Here is a 21,784-nt window from a genome sequence, read left to right as displayed (position 1 = left end):
GGGCCAATTCCCCCGTTCCTGGCATGTGATTAAAAAACCAGTAGTAAAAACATCAAAACCACCCCAGCTGGTCAACTCTTATTCTTGTTTCAAGGAACAACTCCTTAAATTTACCCAGACGCCAGAGAATGAACCAGGTGAATTTTCTAAATTCCTCTCTCCAGAAAGGTGTACGATTTTATGGGGAAAATCCACTTTCCGTGCTTATCCTGTAGAAAAACTTATCTTTCTGGTGCTGTGCAATTATTTGAAAGGAGGTGGCTCTTTTTCCTGAAACAAAAGGAGAAAAAGTAGAGAATGTTTTAGAGCACCAATAACACAGTATCCATTTTTTATTTTTTGTCTACTGAATGGAAGAGGAGATGACATCTGCATAGAGATAGAACATCAAGAAGGAAAAATTTTCAGAATTATAATAAGTTGCTTTTCTCTAATAGCTTCTTCAGGGAAAGTTTTTTAACTGAAAGGCAGATCCTTATGACTTGTTTCCCCAGTATATCCTTCTCCATCTTTTTAGCTGCCTCCTTTCCCATTCCTGATATTTTGAAGGTTAAAACCTTGGTTCAAATATTCCTCACGTCACTTTTTTGCATATTTTTATACCGAAAGCCATGCTACTAGGAGAAACATCAGCATCGCAGCTCAATGCAGGTCTGCATGAAAGAAAACAGAGAAATGTTTACTTGCACAGGTGTGAGGAGACACTTCACTATTACATTTTGCTCCTCTTGTAACTGTCCCTCCATTATTCACAGTATCCAGCACATGCATTGTACTCTTCTTGGGAGCTAGGAAATGTCTGAGAGGGGAAATCAGAAGCTGCTAAATGGTTACAGCTCTGACTCTTGGGGATTGCAATACTGGATGAGACTGTGTCATGGGAGATGGCAGGAACTCAATGCAAATAAAATCACTGATTGATCCAGGGACAGTGTGGCACAGGCATGCTATGGGAGTGCTTTCAAATACTAAGAATTATTCATAACATCCACATTAGATACCAATTAATTGATTTCTGAAGATTTCCATTTAATCCCTAGGCAGGAGAAGAGAACTATTTTGTCACCATTTAAAGTATTTAAAGTTATCATCATGACAGACTTATGAGGTTAATATTATTATTCCATTTTGCAATTCCTGAAACCGAAATTCATAGAGGACAGGTGATTTGCACAAGACCATGACGCTAAAGAGTAACAGACTCTAGATTTCTATTCAGGGTATATAACTCATAAATTCAGCTATATGGTTACTTTATAGTTAATCTGAATTCTTCTATATATAATATGGAGCAGAGCATTTAGTTAATCTGAATTCTTCTATATATAATATGGAGCAGAGCATTTAGTTTTAGGTGTATAGTCCAATAGGAAATGATCTGAATAGATTAGAAACATTACTTACAGACCAAGGAGACTCTACTAGTTGAACTAAGTAATCCAGAAAATTACCTAAGAAATTGAGTCTGTTGAAAAGACTGACAGAAATCCACATCTGAAAATAATGAAAATTTTCCCCCATTTTCTTTTCTCCTGTGTTCTGTCTGATGGTGGCACCAATGAGCAACGGAATAACCAAAAGGCACCTGGCAAAAAGCTCTAGGCATTCTAACTCTAAAAGGACTGATGAAGATGCTTTTCTGACTACAGACCGAAGGACTCTCCGTTACTGAATGTTTTTAATGTACCATCTGTATTATATAAATTGTCCCATTCATCCTCCAAACCATTCTAAGAGGTAGGTGTTATTAGTTTCATGTTTTCCTTAACAAATGAGAAAACAGAGACTCGGTAAAAATGCCCAAGGTATTATAGCTATAAAATACACAGGAAATTCCAACCCATGTTACGTCCAGTCCATTGTGCTGCCCCTCAGCATATAGTCTTCAGATTGTGTAGTGACACATTTTCAGAATGTGCATTACATCAAAAATTTTATGACTAACAAAAGTCCTCAAAAGCAAAAAGGGCACTGTGGGAATCTGGTTTTTGGATGAGGTGTCAGGAAGGAACTGTGATATTTATTGCATTTTGTTTCTTCAGTGTTCCCATTAGGAACCTAGACTAGGGTTCTGCTACGATCATAAAAGGGAAATTATGGTAATATATACCCCATAAACATGGAAATATGCCTATTCTCTGAGGGATAAACTATAAAGCCATTCTGATTATATAATGGATCAAAGAAGAGTTTTCAAAAACATCAGTGAGTAAGGATGTTTCTCAGGCCTGTAAGAATTGATTAAAACCAAGAAATAACATGCCCATCTAAAAAAGGATTGATCAGCCATAGAATCCTGCTGAAAGAAGACTGAGAGAGATGAGCATTGGCAACACCTATTCATATACATTTTCATTTCTCTGACAAAATCACCCTTGATATGAGATTGATGAAGCCAATCAAATATTGTTATTTCAATTCACCTTGCATGAAACATCCCTTATCAAGCAATCTGTCATCTCATTGTGATCTGTCTTTCCATATAGTCTCTCTGTTCAGAGAAGGAGTGTACAGGTCATGCAGATAGATGACAATAGAGTAATTTGTATTTATCATGTGGCAGTTATTTTGCACTAAATTCCATTCTTTTTTTGTGTTTTACATCACAAATTGCACTATTCATTGCACAGACATGTTATAATCAATAGATCATCATTGCTATTGGGAAAGTAGATTGGTATATGGGAATGAAACAGAAAGACTGGATAAAACACATTCTCCATGATATTTTTAATGTTTAATATTAAACCATCAGCAACAATTGCAATCAGTAGGAGGGAGTGATGCTCAGTATTTAAGAAAAAACCTTTGATTTTTGACCAAATTTGGAGCCTTGGCTCTGCCGTGTTCTAGCTGTCTAGCTGTGAAGAAATTAATCTCTAGACCTGTATTGTCCAATAAGATAACCACTACCCACATGTGGCTACTGAGCACATGAAATGTGGCTTGCCCTAGTTGACATATGCTTCGAGTGTAAAGTACACACCTAATTTTGATGGTATATCACACACACACACACACACACACACACACACATATGTAAAATATATTGGCCAGGTGCCATGGTTCAGGCCTGTAATCCCAACACTTTGGAGGACCAAGGCAGGAGGATTGCTTGAGCTCAGGAGTTCCAGACCAGCTTGGGCAACATAGTGAGACCTCATCTATACTAAAAATAAAAAATTCACCAGGTGTGGCAGTGCACACCTGTAGTCCCTGCTACTCGGGAGGCTGAGTTGGGAGCATTACTTAGACCCAGGACTCGAAGGCTGCAGTGAGCTATGATTGTGGCATTTTACTCTAGCCTAGGCAACAGAGCAAGACCCTGTTTCAATATACAATATAATATAGTATAATATAACATAATATACTATTATCATTGCATATCAGTTACATGATGAAATAATATATTGACTCATTGGTTTAACAAATATATTATTAAATTAATTTCAACTCTGTATTTTTAATATTTTTAGAAAATTTCAAATTACATGTGTGGCTTGCATTACGTATTTTTTGGACAGAGCTGTACTAAAAAGCTACAGTTCCTTCATCTAAAATTGGGGATAATAACCTTATCCACCTCAAAATATTATAGTGATATTTAAATAAGGTAATTCACCTAAAATGCTCAGCACAATGTCTAAAATAAAGCTAAAAAGTTGTCACTCTTCAAGACATAAAAAAAAAGATGCTAAGGAAAATTAAAAGATAACATAAACCTCAAAGGGATAGAGAATGCTTAAAGCAAAAGCCTTAGTTAAGAATTCATTTCTCTTTATCCCAAGTGAAATCATTCTGCTGCTCTCTTTAAAAGCAACAACAAACATTCATGTGCCGTCATAGGGGTAGGGGAACAATACTGTGACCTACAAATATTATAGTGCATATGCAAATGATATGAGAAGTTAAAAGTACTTTCTCAATTCCAAGCATTTTTACTATCATAGTTTGTACCGGCAGTTTTACATTTAATTGGTAGATATTTCTAGTGTTCAGGCATTCACGTCACAAATGATAATAAGGCTGAAACTGGTACAGATACACAAAAGACAAATGAATTTCTTCAGAAGCTAAAGATTGAGAAATGGGAGAAAGTCTGCTAGTTGCCGAGCTCTATGCTGTCAGTAGTTTAACTGCTTTACCTAGCAGCTCACCAAATGCATAGCTCAGCTGGAGACACTAGAGGGTACTATTACTGAAAACATAGATGAATGAAATCTTTAACACACTTCCCCCTCTCCACCACTATAATGTATAAGAATATTTGAAAAGGGCGTATCTGTGAAATGAAAGTAACATTTCTCCATTCCCTCCTGTATATGACTTGCAAGGATTTTTTGATTTTTGTTTTTTTGTTTTTTAGACCTGGGACTGGCCTTACAACACTACCAAAATAAAAAAATATATATATTAGAAGTGTGCTATAATGCTTGGGCCAATAATTGGGAAAAGTTTGAACTCGTTCCCTGCTCTGAGAAAAGCTTTACTGAAAGTCCAAGGAGGGGAGGAAAAGAAGGGCTTTCTATAGAGGAAAGATTTTGATAAGAATTCTTAACTACTTCAACAACCTCTGTAATTAATAGGGGTGTGACAACTGTTTGGTAGTCAGGTCATATAGAAGATTTTTTCTTTTTCCAGTAGGCTTGAACAGCTCCACAATTGCAGTGGATAAAAGCTATAGCTGAATTTCTTTCACAGGAACCTGGCAATTACAGCTTTATGTTTATAGCTGAACTTTGTTGAAGCACTGAGCTCTGATTATAAATGATTATAAATTATAAATGATTGTAAATGTGGGGTTGTTCTCAAGGTTGCTATTTTCCCCTGAAGAATTCATTTCTCCTACTGTACTCTCATTTTTCTGCAAATGAATAGCTGCAAACTGTACCAGATGAGGATTTTCATCTGTGTGCTACTGGCCTGTGTTGTGATGGCAGCACGTGAATGGGGAAAATTATTGTTTTTTAAAAGAGTAGAATGATTAGAATGCTATTAACAGTCTCTATCTTTCTTGTTTCTTTAGGACAGGCTTTGCCTTAAGTTATTCAGATGTTGCATGGTGAGGTGAAGGATTCCAACAGTTTTGTTTGTTGAGAAAAGCAGAATCCTTTTTTTTTTCATTAACAATGAGAATGAATTTTCCTATTCCATGAAGATTTCTATGTGGCCATCTCTTCAGGACATAGGTATCAGCTACTGCTTTAAATTTAGGAAATGCACACTCATATGTAACCAACCACATAATGTTTCCAAAGCAATATATTGAGATTGATACAAATACACATTTTTCAAGAATCCTGGACTAATCCCACACTACTCTGAGCCTTCTTTACTTTTTAAGCCTCTTTATTTCTATTATATGACTGTGAACTAAGTAGATTTAACTTTTGTATGCTTTGTAAAATCAGTTATATTTTCTGATATGTGATAACAAATATACTGTGTATTTCATTGAAACATACAGGAAAACTGCTCTTTTTTTCCTTTTAAAATCAATGCCTATGGTATAGTCAACAAAGTATTTAATGAGTGGCTATTTTGAGCCATTTTTAATTGGCTGGACTACTGCAGACATACCATTTTAAATGATTACATATATGTTTAGAGAATCAGCATAGGATTTTTGTTTTTCCTTTGAGATTGAGCAATTTGTATTTCATCATTACTAAAACTTAGCTGACAATTTGTATTTTTTCATTACTAAAACTTAGCTGGATGTCAGTTTCTGCCTTTAAATAAAATATCCAAATCCAGGATTATTCTCAATTGCAAAAATGCAGTTGGTCTCAACTATTCCTTTTATATTTTCTTTCACATAGGGTAGAAAATGGTGAATCATTGTACTTTCATATAATAAAAAGATGTCTTGAATTTTAAATGTAATTGTCCTTTCTTGAGTAACTTCTAAATGAAGTGAAACCACAAAGGCAGTTTGGCACACTGTTGATTCTATCCTGGTTATCGTTTTTGTCAGGCTAGAATGTGAAGGGAAAGAAAGGGTTTGGAGCACAGAATGGTTTTCCTTTTAAAGAAAAAAAATTGAATGAAAAATTGGCAATGAAAATAAAATACTGGACCTAGATTCCCAACTCTGTGAATGTTGTTATTATTAGCCTCCACCTTCTCTAGCCCTGTTGCTGGAGCTTGACGCACTAGTCTCTCCTTCAGGCTGAACCTAATCCTGTCATAATAAAGAATCCTTCAGAAACCTTCACTTTGTCAACTGATGGATTTTTGAATTCGGTATTTTTTCAGACCCACCGTTCAGTGTTCTTGTAGTGGATCGACCAAATCTGAGTTTTACTCCAAGTCCAAAACTAGTGTTCTAGTTCATACAATTAGTCGTCTAACTCAGTTATCTGGGGGCAGTGTAGTACCCATTGCTATTTCTAGTGCTCAGGCTCTGATAGTTGGAGCATTGGCACCCTGCTTGGTTTCCACCAGTCCCTTTCCGTGGTGCTTTCAGCTCAGTGTCATGGAAATATTACCTGCTTCGCTGAGGGTCATAATCCCAAAAGGACAAACTGCTTAGCACTGTCCTACAGATAAGATTACTTATGATTCTAGCTTCTCATTTTATGTTTTATATCCTTGGATCATCTATTCTATGGAAGATGCCGAAGTGGGTAGGCTGTGTTGGTAAGACTTTTGCAGTTTATCAAAATAAGTAATGATGTCTTCCAATGACATTTGTTATTCTTGAATAGTGTGACTGAATTACTTAACACCCACACTTCCAAAACCAGATTTAGATCCAAAAACTAGATTTAGATAAATCATAGATAACTGGAAAATAGTCTGTTATCCCCAAGTTGATTAGGTCTCAGAGAAGAGGAGAAGGAGGAGGCGGGTGGGACGTAAGGAATGGGCAAACTCAGGGTCCTGAGGAGGGGAGGCAGTAGAGATACTTTTTTCTTTTTAAATTATTTTTCTTTTATTTTTCCTTCAACTTCACTACTGTAACTTTTCAAATTTATACCATGCTACATCTCTTTCAACTTTTCTGCACGTACTCCAGCGGGGTAAAATGCTCATCTGGAGACTGGTGTGGAAGTGAAGATGATAGGGAAGAAAGGAATTGAAGTCACCTAATCGCTTCATGATGATTTCCTTTCTGCAAACTCTCTAAGGAAGAAAAGGGTGTTAGCAGTTAGTAAATGATGTAAAGACCACAAATTGGTGTTCAAACCCTGTTTACTTTGAGCTCCGGAGACCCGAGTTTAGGCAGTGTAGTCTGCAATAGAAAGAGAAACTAGGAGAGAAGGCAGTGATGGCGTGTGCACTCTGGCCAAGGCCCTCTAGGGGGCAGCAAAGGAACAAATTGGAGTTGGGGGAGGTAGGCGTGGTGCAGGTTTATACGGAGGATTTCCTGTGTTTCTTTAATACGTAAATATGTGTTGTGACTCTCCAGCAGGGGCATATTAAAAGTTTATTCAACCAGGGAATCTTTTTGAGGTAGTATGAAAAATACTGCTTGGCAGTTGTAAAAGTGCTTGGCTCTTCAAACCTGTCAGCCTATCATGATGAGGTTGATCACTCTGCATATAGCTATTTCTTTCTATTAACATTCATGTGATCCCTTGAAGTGCTACTGCTCAAACCAGACCAGACCCAGTTTCAAAACTGAGACTATGAAGAGCAATTTATGGATATGAAAATGAAAGGAAATAAAAAGAATAAATCTGTACATTGTAACAGAGACACAAGGACTTCCCATTGTAACTATTTTTGACATAATATATTACATTTTTTGCCTAGAACTTGTGATGCATGTAACACAATTTTAGCTTAATAAGCTCCTTTTGTTTTGGCTATGTTTTTACAGCATGGCATGTAGGAAAAATAAATGGCTATGATGTATATTACCTAAGAATCTAGAAAGCCTCAATTCAACTTGTGATGCTATGACATTCTAGCTGTAGAACATTGATGTTACTCAAATTCTTTCAATTTCAATAACTATGTATTGGGAAATGAAATTACCTTGAGAGTTGTTATTAGAAACATAAATGAGATAACATAAAAACTTCCATGAAGTACCCGACAAAAATATTTCAATGTAATTTAGCACTCAGAAAATTAGACTTCATTAGGCAGCGAAAGCAGTCATTGAGGTAAAATGAGGCAAAAGAAAAGGGAGGTGGATATAGCTGTACTACCCATTCACTCATTTGTTAGTTCATCTATTCATTCATAAACAAATACTTATTGAAGAACTCTACATCCCAGGCACTTTTTAGCCACATTAATTCGTTAAATAGACTTTCTACTTCATGTTTGGTTTTTAGTTCTAGGTAGTGAGTTATATAATGATAAGTACAACCCCAGCATTGTATAAGTCACTATCCCTTTCACTACTTAATTGAAGTACGCAGGTAAAAGGGATTGGTAACCTCAATTTACTTGCATAAAATAAATATTACCTCTCACTCCCACCACACAATTTGAATCTCTCTGAGGATATATTGCACCCTGAAATACAGTCCAAAATTTATAATTCACATAATCTTTTTTATACACATCTATGTTTATAGATATGGATACAGATATTGATATAGATATATAGTGATGCATATTTTGCAACAGCGTGTTGTTGTTATTTTATATCTTGTGACAGCCACACATTGATTGAATAACTGATACAAATAGAGGCAGATTTACCATGGAGCTAATGAAGTTTAAGATTGAGGGCCCTTCACTTACACTGGCCTCTTTTGAGGCCTGATATTACAAAATCATTTTCGTATGAAGAGGCAATCCAATGATAGGCACCCAAAAATGTTGGGAAGAAGTATCATAGATATTTAAGTATAGGAAAAAAACATAATACATATAGGGTTTGATAGTCTTTACACTTTCAGGCATCCACTGATGTTCTTGAAATGGGAAAAGAAAAATATTACAGAGATGTGTCAAGCAGCTTATTATTAAAAGTATATAATTTTCTTGGATTCTATAATGTTTGTGATATTTGTCAGCTTCTATAAATTTGGCATTTGTTGTAACCTCTCTTTATAAATAAATATTCTGGTTATACAAAATTTTGTATGGTAATTTTGTATTCTTTTTTTTAAAAGGGTTAACGTGTAAGTTTCAGGTTCCAAAAACTAGGATTCATCCCTATTTATCCATATCAAAAGACCTGTCTTTTATTCTTCCAGAGGAAATACAAAATTAAAAAAACTGGAACTTAAGTTATAAGTTTGTGCCTTTATGAGTAGATTAATTTGGACCTACAAAATAACTTCAGATTTTAATTCTGAAAAAAATTTAATAGTTTCTGTAGCTTTCTGTAGTATGATTCTTGGCTACATCAGTGACTAAAGGGAAAATAGAAACCTCCATACGCTTGTGGAAGAGATTATAGTTCTTTCATTTACAGAAAGCATGCAATAACCATATGTAGCTCTGTAAACTAGGACTGGCCTTTATCAACTTAGAGATTAGTGAATTTGTTCGAGTTTTGGACTTTTGGTCATAGACATTTTTATTCTCAGATAATCATGTGTCATGTTTAAAGGATATATGGGATTCCTGACGAATCAAATAAAATGGAATTTTATATTGAACATAAAATAGAAAACTATCAAATCAATCATTCTTTTGAGTTCTATGATGACGATCCTCTCTTGGATTAGTTTTTTTCCACTTTGAACTGCTAAGTATATTATATTTCATACAAAGGAACATTAGTCAAATTTAAAAACTTTTCTTCAGACAAGTTGTCATTTTTGTTATTTTTAAATGACAAGAGATAGGAAGCAATTGCAGTTTTCTCTATTCCAACTGATGTTCTGTGTTCTTATTTACAATGTGCTCTGAAAAGAAAAGGACATCATAATTTAGAAACAAAATTAAAGTGAATGGGATTCCTTTATGAAAATACAGTGTAATTAAACTTCAGCAAGTCTAGATTCACATCCCCTGAAGCTCTTAATTGTTTTTATGTTTGCTACAATACTGCACATAGTATTTTTCAATTTAAAACATGTTCATAGTTGTATAAGAGAATAAGCAACTTGAAATTTATTAGTTAAAATGAAGCACTTGTTAATTAAAATGTCATCAAATCTTGAATTTTCTTCTTGGATCAGTTTCCTTAAGTAAAGCAGGTGTGTGTTTAGAGGTGTCAGAGGCATTTGAACCAGACCAAATCCATCTTGCATAGGGGCTGGGGAAAATAAGGCTGAAACCTACTGGGCTGAATTCTCAGGAGGTTAGGTATTCTTAGTCACAGGATGAGATAGGAGATCGGCACAAATTATGGGTCACAAAGACCCTGCAGATAAAACAGGATGCAGTAAAGAAGCCAGCCAGACTCCAACAAAACCAAGATGGCAATGAAAGTGATTTCTGGTCATCCTCACTGCTCATTATGTGCTAATTATAATGTGTTAGCATGCAAAAAGACACTCCCACCAGTGCCATGACTGTTTACAAATGCCATGGCAACATCCAGAAGCTACCCTATATAGTCTAAAAAGGGGAGGAGCCCTCAGTTCTGGGGAAATCCCAGTCCATCGCCCGGAAAACTCATGAATAATCCACCCCTTGTTTAGCATATAATCAAGAAGTAACTATAAGTATACACAGTCCATGCCACTGCTCTGGCTCTGGAGTAGTGATTCTTACTTTCTTTACTTTCTTAATAGACTTGCTTTCACTTTATTCTATGGACTCACCCTGAATTCTTTCTTGTGTGAGGTCCAAGAACCCTGTTTTGGGGCCTGGACCTGGACCCCTTTCTGGTAATAGAGGTATGGCCAAAGATCCATTAGTGAATAATGATGAATAAGTGCACTGCCTGCATATGTATATGATCCTGCCTGTTCCTTTTGATTTTATTTTTTAAGCAGTGGTGATGAGTTTCCTTTATGATCAAAACGTAGATATTCATTAGAGGCTTAGTTAATGGCAAAGGGCCTAGTATGGGGGGAGACAAAATATTTTTTCTGTACAAAATTAACTGGCCTATGTGACTCAAATCCATGTGCTTGGGCTCATTAGCACAATGCTCTAACTAATTAAACTAATGAATCTCAAAATAATGACAAATCCTAAGTTTGAAAGAATAAAGTTCTTTAACTCAGCTTGTTAAAGACTATTAAGCAAGGTTGCCAAAAATGTTCTAACACTTCCTGAAATCACAATGACATTAGGGAGCAAGAATTGTATTTCTTTCCTTTCCTCATGATACTTGTTCATAAATGCAGAGAATGTCATAAATTAGCAGTCAGTAGTCTACTGGCAAAGTATTGATAGTAATGATAAACCTAAAAGGTGATGAGGGACTCAAAAAAAAAGGAAGATAGGGATTAGAAATGCTGGATATTACTAAGACACTAAATATTCCTGTTCACACACAAAAGATAATTTAAGAAATCTAATACATCTCTTCTGAAACATGTGGTGCTGAATTGGAGACCAAGCCAATGTAAAACCACCAAATCTAGTATTGGGGGATCACCAAATCTAAATTGGGCAATTAATTTATTTGGGTCATTTTGGTGATCCTAATACCTACTGCAAGAGGACTGAAGCACATCCATCAATTTGCTTATTAAGCTATATAAAGACTCATTCGGACAGCCATATAACCCTTGCCAAATACTTATTAGCTAAGTGATCCATTTACTTAAAATGGTGTTTTCTAATGCATGTTCCCTGGATTTGTAATTAATATTAGCCTTAAAGGCTCTGAGATGTATTACAGCAAAGAAATATATGTAACATTTTCTAACCCAGAATTTCCCAAGTCTGTCTTTTTTCTTTGCTTTTTAACAGTAACACCTATTATTGTACTGTTAAACCCATTTCCAGAGATGGTGACTTATAAGGCATATAAATTCCTACTGAGAAAACATAAAAGAATAGATGAAAATTACTTGTATGTTGTAGAAGTATCACAAGAGAAAAATTGAGGTCCAATCTTGTTTACAGTTACTTCATGTCTCTAAATTTTACCTTTTTATATTTTAATGTCTGAAATGATATAGTATTTTAAGTGGTTAAAATCAAATTAATAAATTTATGTAGCTATTTTTAAAATTCTAGGCACTTGGACTAGAGTATCTTTATTGTGTATCAAAATGTCCATGAATACAGGAAAAGCAACCTCAGTTATTTGGTCCAAGTCCAATTTCTGCTAATTTATATTCTGTCTAATTAAAATACCCTTTATAACATTATATGTAGTTTTCTTTCACTTTGTCTTTCAAACCTCTATGTTATGTTGTCTTATATTATTTAGTTGCCAAGTTGCACCACTGAGAAGACAGATACATTGGTTGGTTTGTAAAGTGACTGTAGATGTGTAAGGGAGGGAAAAAACTATTTTCCTCTACCTTCTCAGATTTTGGATCTAGAGGCCTATGAATTAAACTGAGAAAAGGCAGATATCAAAAGAAAAGGCATACAAACTTTTTGGTTTTAATATTTTTACATGCACTGGAGCTTCACAGAAATAAAAAACTCTAAGGGGCCTTTAGACCAAGTGGATTATATGCCATTTTAACAAAGAGTGACAAATTATTCAGAAGTGACTAGACAAAGGAAAGTAGTTTAAGATTCTATGGAGTAAATTGTGGGAAGGTGACTAGGAAATATATGGGGGAAATAATGGTGGATAGGGGTTGATTATGCACACTCATCTTGGTGCCATCTCCAATGACAAGAATCATTCCCCTCTTTCTGGTATGGGTGAGGAAGACAACTTTACACATGGAAATTTCATTACAAGTGGAAATTTCCTTTACAAAAGGGTAATGTATGACCTCAGATAGGGGGAGGGCAGAGAGCTCATCCTGTGCCTGATGTTCTCAATTGCCTTCAGCTTAAAATAGTCTTTAGCCAAAGTGGCATATTTTGGCATAGCATATTCTGATCGCCTTCAGATGTTAATCACAGTATATGTGAAACGCATTTTGCTGTGTCAAAATTTCTTTGTTAGATTTCTTTTGCATTTGTTTCTTTAAGAGATTAACTTTTTTACAGGCATGAGAAAGAACTAATCTATATTCCAATGTATGTAGTTCAGCACATTACCTCAGTGATCTCATAGACCAATTTCACTTTAGAGATTATTGACATGCCAGGTGATAGTTGGGCTTATCAATTTTCCTGATAACAGTCAAACATGAACACTAAAGCCACATATTTAAATTAGTGTTTATTTTGGTTAAGGTTCAAAATAGTTTCAGCATAGGATATATTAACAGTTGTCAACAAAAGAAGTCCAACCCTGTAAAATATTTCGAAAGATTTGTTCTAAGCCAAATATGAGTGACCAATGGCCTTGACACACCCCTCGGAGATTCTGAGAACATGTGCTCAAGGCAGTCTGGCTACAGCTTGGTTTTATATATTTTAGGGAGACATAAGACATCAATCAATACATGTAAGGTGTCCATTGGTTCGGTCTGGAAAGGTGGGACAACTTGAAGCAGGTCATAGGTGGACTCAAGAATTTTCTAACTGGCAATTGGTTGAAAGAGTTAAGTTATTGTATAAAGACCTAGAATCAATAGAAGGGAATGTCTTTGTTAAGGAGTTGTGGAGACCAAGGTTTACATTATGCAAGTCGAATGAATAGAAAGGAATGTTTCTTATAAACTTAAAGAGGCTATTCTATCAGTCTTAAGGTTTCTGTTTTAATGTTAATGCTGGTCAGCTGTGCCTAAATACCAACGGGAGAAGGGGATTTTGAGGTAGGTCTGACTGCCACTTCCCATTATGGCCCGAACTAGTTTTTCAGGTTAACTTTGGAATGTCCTTGGCTGAGGGGGAGATCCATCAGTCACTTGTGGGGCTTAGGATTTTATTTTTGGTTTACAAAGTAAAACACTTATTTTTAGTATTTTTTATTAAACTCTCTGCAGGAAATAATATGCTTAATAGATCAATAACATTTATAATTTCATTCTCTAAACCAAAGTCATTTTTGAAAAATCATGAAGGAATTTATAGCACTAACTTTGTTATTTTTAAAAAACCCACGAGACATATATTTTTCTAAAATTAACTATATATATACATATATATATATATGCACTCCTTCAATTAGTTATAAAATTATGTTTCTAATTGGATAGCAGAATATCCCTAGTAGCTGTAAATGTTGGCTTCTGTGGTAAACTTTGTTGTAAGTTTAAGATAAATGCACGTCTTCTTTTAAGTGGCATTCTGAACTCCTGAGGTATGTGTATTGGATGTAAAGGAAGTACTTATTCAATAATTACATACTTTGTTTGAATAGTGGCACTACCCATTTTTAGCTCACTTATAACCAACTATTTTCAGTATGTTTTTTAGAAAAGCACCGCAAAGCTATATAATTTTCAGGTTGCAAATTTAGTTTTCATCACTTGGGAAGAAGTAAAATGTCATGTCATGTTCTGAAATGGGATAGCCTAATGGGTCTGGGACTTTCTATGCATTTACTAATATCAGTAGGGTATTGAGTTTTCTTGGCAAGTGTTGTGGAATTTGTCAGTTTTGCTATATAAATTTCACAGTCATTTTTGTAGCTGGTAATAACTACTTCTTGTGATGGAGCACCAGAAGTAGTTGTTTTAGAATGATGGTTTAAATGAAAAAATGGATTTATCTGCTTTGTTATCTAATGAATTAGAAATAGTAAATATATTTTATGACAACAAGCTTCATTTCATAATTGAGAAGACATCATGGTCTGTTAAGGTACAGAAATCAAAGGGTAAATGAATGAAGAAAAAGTTACTAAAGAAGTTGAATTACTTCCTATTCATTTCTTAGAACCAAAATATTCTATATAAAAACCAGTGACTAGCTCTCTTCAGTTGTCATAATTTTAAACAGATATTTGAAACTGGAAGACAGATTAAGGATTATCTGGTCCATCTGTTTTCACTCAGAACCCCTCAGAGTTGCAGGGTTTTATAGAAATGCATGAGAAGTTATGGTATGGAGTGCAATGAGAAGGAAGCTTGGAAGGCAAGGCTCTGGGTCATACTCAGAATTGCTTTGTTTTTTGGCTGACATGTATGTAAGATTCCACTTGATATTTTGTGTGAAATCAGAGTTCTGCTGCTAAAAAATATAAAATGCCCTTAAGAAAATCACTGATCTAGGTCATCTTCCTCATTTCACAGATAAGAAAATTGAGGCCCAGTTCATTTAAAAACTTATTCATGAAAACATCCGTTAACTGAGTGGCAGAATAAACTGTTTATCAAAGAAACTTGCTAGGATATATTTATTATCCCTTACATTTATATATGATTTTAAAGGTTTCAAAGCAGGTTCATGTCTGTTATTTGATTTGATTCTCAAAAAAATAACACTATTAAGTGGCTATAGAAAGCCTTAGTCCAATTTTAGAGATGAGGAGATGAGACTAAAAGAGACAAAGCCACCACGGTTATACCACATTCATGGTGGAATCAGAATGACAACCAAGTTTTCTTGACTCCCAGAAGTTTATCTTGGAGCATAGCTTTTTGTAATAATAGCTTGCCTAGGAAGTGACCATTTACAGAGATGTGGCATATATACTCAACCCACGGTTAGCTGTCACCATAGACTCTCAACTCACTGAGACCTTAAAAAAAATCTAGACCTGCATTCCCATTTAACTGATGGAACTGAGATTCAAGCTAAATAAAGCTTATATTTGGAGACTGGGCTTGAATTAAAATCCACATATGCTAAATTCAAATTAGTGTCTTTTCTACCAAACTGCATTGTATAAATTTGCAATATATGCTATTCAGCGAAAACACACACTCTTTTGTGAAAACACACATTCCTGCCAGTGTTCTGTATCTGTGCTTTTAATAACCTAGGTCCTCTATCTTAGAATGCCAAAGACCTTACTGCAATATACTTATGTATCCTCTGAGATGGGTGTGGTAAGCCCTTTTATGAATTGCAATGCTACTTGTGTGAGGAGGGATTATGGTCATCTAGCATTTGTATAGAAATTGTAGTTTTCCTGGTCAATTACTGTGAGACTTTGCAACTGAAGAAGTTGATACATGCTTTTCTGTCCAGGAGAAAGCATAAATTCCCATGTTTTCTGGATGAGGTCTCAGTCCATTAGAAGTTTAACACCCTTGAAAGGTGAGTAATGTTCTTTCTAGATCCCAGCCAATTCAGCCCTAAGGATGGGGCTAATTTAAACAATTGTTTTTTTAGCTCTCTACCAGATCTATTAGAAGCATTTTTTTCATACTTTTCTGTGTGTATTCTATTTCTACCCTTACGGTTTTCTCAACTGTAAAGCTTCTCTCCAAAACAGACATGCAAAATTAAATGTGATTTAACATATCTTCAGTAATAACATTAGTAGCACAATTACATAGTCTTTAATTGACTTTTGTCTATGTTGGGATTTAGCAACCATATTTTTGGCAGTAAAAAATGAAGAAAAAATATAAGCTACTCTCATGAACTTACGGTTTTCATTTAGTTGAAAATAAAATAAGAAATTATTGAAGAAGGTCCATTTGAATGGCACACTTCATGGGGGAAAAACATGACTCCAATGGTAGAAATAAATTAGCCATAGAAGATGTATTCCAGAGCAACTGTTATGTACAAATTATTATCAAACGCACATTAAAAATGTCAAATACCGGAAAATAAATACTAGAGTTTGGATGAAGGTGAGGAGGTCAGTTATGAGGATAGGATCTATTTAGTAAATAGGATTGAGCAGGACAGGAAAGGTTCTAAGGAGAGAAAGAAGTCAAAGGGTAAAGGCAATGCTTCATGACCCCTAGAAGCTATAGCTCAGGGCTGCTACGTAGGGTTGTACAATTGTTCACAGCACAAAGGACTGACAAGTGGGACAGGCAGGGGCTTAAATCCAAGTTGTCCATCCTGAAGATTTTTTCTCTTAAAGGAAGAGGTGCTATGGCATGCAGAATTTTAAGTATGTCCTCTCCTCCCCAAAACTGCCCAAGATTTCTGTGCCTGGTTTATTTAATCAAACACTGATCTAGATACAATCATGAAGGGATTTTCCTAATGTAATCAATGTCCAAATCAGTGGACTATAAAAGAAACATATGATCTAAGTGAGACAGGCCTTATCACAAGACCCCTTTAAAAGCAGAGAGTTTTCTCCTGCTGGTCACAGAAGAGAAAGAGAGAAATCCAAAGAACAAGGGTGGGTCAACACACCTTTGCTGGCTCTGAAGATGGAGGGGGCCATGTGAGAAGAAATGTGGGTATCCATTAGGAGCTGAAAGGAGGTCTCAGCTGACAGCCATCAAGGGAGGAGGAGCCTCAGTCCTACAACTATAAGAAACTGGATTCTGCCAACAACCTGAATGAGCTTGGAAGAAGGCTCTTCCCCAAAACTTGCATTAAAGGAACACAGACTTTCCAACACCTTGATTTCAACCTTATGACACCGTGAGCAGAGAACCCAGTCTAGTCTAGCTGAACTTCTGAACTATAGACCCTGTGAGATGAAAAATGGGTGTTGTTTTAAGCCTCCAAGTATGTAGCAAATTATTATGGTAGCAATAGAAAACTAATACAGGCACTTTAAAAAATATCAAGAGGCTTTATGACCTAGTAAGCTGCTCCCTTTGTGACTTTATGGCCAAGCTCTTCAGAAAAGCAGAGGGAAGTCTTAGAGGTGATCAATCACACATTTTCCTTTTTAATTCTCACTTCAAGTACCATCCCTTTCAGGGGAAGTTGTGACAATTGTTAGTGTAACTACTGACCTGAAAAGCTCAAAGGGTTGTTTGTTTTGTTTGTTTCGTTTTCACCTTTAATCTTTTTCACAGAACGTCATTAAGAGTGACTTCATTGCAAACTCGTTAATTAAGCTAATTCTTCCATAAACAGATTTTTAGGTAAGGTTTTAAATTGTGAATGTCATTAAGTACTTCTTAGAGCTAGCATCCTGCTTATTGGAAAGAGGCAATAATTCATTAGGGCTTTCAGTGGGGCCATGTTGTGAGCTTGGAGGGGCTACGGGGAATAGGGTTTGACACCTAACCTTGTCAGTGAAAATGTCAAGCCTTGTAACTAACTAGTGTCTGGAATAAGTGACAGTAAAATTGTTACTCATCACACAGATGTTTCTTAAAACAAAACAAAACAACAACAACAACCCAAAACTCAGAAACATGGCTGAGTGGATACTGCTGAAATGTTGTATATTTTAATTAAAAAAAAAGCAACTTTATTTTTCTACTATGGACTAAAAAACTATAAAATAACTTATACTTTGTATTTTTGCTTCTTTTTGTTCATTCACAGGCTAGGCTTTCTGATTTTCACAATCAAAGCAACACAGTGTTCAACAAGTAAGAAAAAAACTAGAGAAGAATTCCAGTTAACTCTATTAGTTAGAAAGTTAACTAAAAGTTCCAGTTAACTCTTAGCATCATCTTTGATGCAAAAACAAATCAAACCAAATCAAATAAAAATGTAGTGTTACACTAAATCTTATAAAGAAAATTTTTGTTTGCTTTTTAAAGTGTACTTTATTGTGTGTGTGTGTGTGTATATATATATATATGTATATATATATATTTTCAGCTTTAGAGGTTTCAAATTTCCTGAGAAAATGTAACTAAGATATGAACTCCTATGGCTGGCAACATGTTAACATTATGAACATATTGTAACGGTTCCAGTTTATTTGTTGTTTTATAGTAAAGTAGAGCACAAGTCTAGGAGTAGTCTGCAGACTTTTATGACTTAATGTACTCTGAAGAAAAATAAAATAACTCTGTCACCTAAGGCTATAATCTCTAATGAAATGAATGAAAATGAAAGCGTCATATATGCTATGACTAGATGAAAATAAATTTTATTATAAACAAACTGCTGTTATGGCAAAGGAAATAGTAGTCATGTTATGTAGGGATCACTACTCACTGTATCTAAATCACAGTACATCCCAAAATAGGAGTGCTGATACACAAAATATTACACTCCAGCTGAATGGACTCTGACAGTGTTTAAAATAACACAGTCATATACTCAGGCATGTAAAGTGCTTTCCCTGAAACTTTTATCATTCATGAATTCCTGCTTAGACATTACTTCTTATTCCTGGGATTAAATGACTGGCTTGTTCTCTTAATCAGTCTCATTTATCTACTTCATGGGTCTCCATTTCATTTCATCTAAACTACTGCTTAGAAATGGAAACTATAACATTTAAGAGAAGATGCTTTATCTTTATAATAAGGACTCTTTATAGAAATGTGATTTTGGATTATGTTTAGTTTGGCCTATAAACACTGATTATTAATATGACATGGCAAAAAAAACTAATAATTATTCCTCTTTGTCTCTATAAATAGAAAATAAAAAATTCTGAAGTCTTTTTTTAATGTTTATATATACCACTGCAGAGCAGTCACAACACCTAAAATAGTCAATTGCTTTAAACAAGCTATTTGTGACTTTCTTTTTTTTTTTTTAAATTTTTTTTTCTTTTATTATTATTATTATTATTATACTTTAGGTTTTATGGTACATGTGCGCAATGTGCAGGTAAGTTACGTATGTATACATGTGCCATGCTGGTGCACTGCACCCACCAACTCGTCATCTAGCATTAGTTATATCTCCCAATGCTATCCCTCCCCGCTCCCCCCACCCCGCAACAGTCCCCAGAGTGTGATGTTCCCCTTCCTGTGTCCATGTGTTCTCATTGTTCAATTCCCACCTATGAGTGAGAATATGCGGTGTTTGGTTTTTTGTTCTTGCGATAGTTTACTGAGAATGATGATTTCCAATTTCATCCATGTCCCTACAAAGGACATGAACTCATCACTTTTTATGGCTGCATAGTATTCCATGGTGTATATGTGCCACATTTTCTTAATCCAGTCTATCATTGTTGGACATTTGGGTTGGTTCCAAGTCTTTGCTATTGTGAATAATGCCGCAATAAACATACGTGTGCATGTGTCTTTATAGCAGCATGATTTATAGTCCTTTGGGTATATACCCAGTAATGGGATGGCTGGGTCGAATGGAATTTCTAGTTCTAGATCCCTGAGGAATCGCCACACTGACTTCCACAAGGCTTGAACTAGTTTACAGTCCCACCAACAGTGTCAAAGTGTTCCTATTTCTCCACATCCTCTCCAGCACCTGTTGTTTCCTGACTTTTTAATGATTGCCATTCTAACTGGTGTGAGATGGTATCTCATTGTGGTTTTGATTTGCATTTCTCTGATGGCCAGTGATGGTGAGCATTTTTTCATGTGTTTTTTGGCTGCATAAATGTCTTCTTTTGAGAAGTGTCTGTTCATGTCCTTCACCCACTTTTTGATGGGGTTGTTTGTTTTTTTCTTGTAAATTTGTTGGAGTTCATTGTAGATTCTGGATATTAGCCCTTTGTCAGATGAGTAGGTTGTGAAAATTTTCTCCCATTTTGTAGGTTGCCTGTTCACTCTGATGGTAGTTTCTTTTGCTGTGCAGAAGCTCTTGAGTTTAATTAGATCCCATTTGTCAATTTTGGCTTTTGTTGCCATTGCTTTTGGTGTTTTAGACATGAAGTCCTTGCCCATGCCTATGTCCTGAATGGTAATGCCTAGGTTTTCTTCTAGGGTTTTTATGGTTTTAGGTCTAACATTTAAGTCTTTAATCCATCTTGAATTGATTTTTGTATAAGGTGTAAGGAAGGGATCCAGTTTCAGCTTTCTACATATGGCTAGCCAGTTTTCCCAGCACCATTTATTAAATAGGGAATCCTTTCCCCATTTCTTGTTTTTGTCAGGTTTGTCAAAGATCAGATACTTGTAGATATGTGGCATTATTTCTGACGGCTCTGTTCTGTTCCATTGATCTATATCTCTGTTTTGGTACCAGTACCATGCTGTTTTGGTTACTGTAGCCTTGTAGTATAGTTTGAAGTCAGGTAGTGTGATGCCTCCAGCTTTGTTCTTTTGGCTTAGGATTGACTTGGCGATGCAGGCTCTTTTTTGGTTCCATATGAACTTTAAAGTAGTTTTTTCCAATTCTGTGAAGAAAGTCATTGGTAGCTTGATGGGGATGGCATTGAATCTGTAAATTACCTTGGGAAGGATGGCCATTTTCATGATATTGATTCTTCCTACCCATGAGCATGGAATGTTCTTCCATTTGTTTGTATCCTCTTTTATTTCCTTGAGCAGTGGTTTGTAGTTCTCCTTGAAGAGGTCTTTCACATCCCTTGTAAGTTGGATTCCTAGGTATTTTATTCTCTTTGAAGCAATTGTGAATGGGAATTCACTCATGATTTGGCTCTCTGTTTGTCTGTTATTGATGTATAAGAATGCTTGTGATTTTTGCACGTTGATTTTGTATCCTGAGACTTTGCTGAAGTTGCTTATCAGCTTAAGGAGATTTTGGGCTGAGACAATGGGGTTTTCTAGATATACTATCATGTCATCTGCAAACAGGGACAATTTGACTTCCTCTTTTCCTAATTGAATACCCTTGATTTCCTTCTCCTGCCTAATTGCCCTGGCCAGAACTTCCAACACTATGTTGAATAGAAGTGGCGAGAGAGGGCATCCCTGTCTTGTGCCAGTTTTCAAAGGGAACGCTTCCAGTTTTTGCCCATTCAGTATGATATTGGCTGTGGGTTTGTCATAAATAGCTCTTATTATTTTGAGATACGTCCCATCAATTCCTAATTTATTGAGAGTTTTTAGCATGAAGTGTTGTTGAATTTTGTCAAAGGCCTTTTCTGCATCTATTGAGATAATCATGTGGTTTTTGTCTTTGGTTCTGTTTATATGCTGGATTACATTTATTGATTTGCGTATATTGAACC

The sequence above is a fragment of the Pongo abelii genome, chromosome X, assembly GCF_028885655.2.
Source record: "Pongo abelii isolate AG06213 chromosome X, NHGRI_mPonAbe1-v2.0_pri, whole genome shotgun sequence".
Lineage (NCBI taxonomy): Eukaryota > Metazoa > Chordata > Mammalia > Primates > Hominidae > Pongo > Pongo abelii.
Note: the sequence above shows the minus strand (reverse complement) of the source record.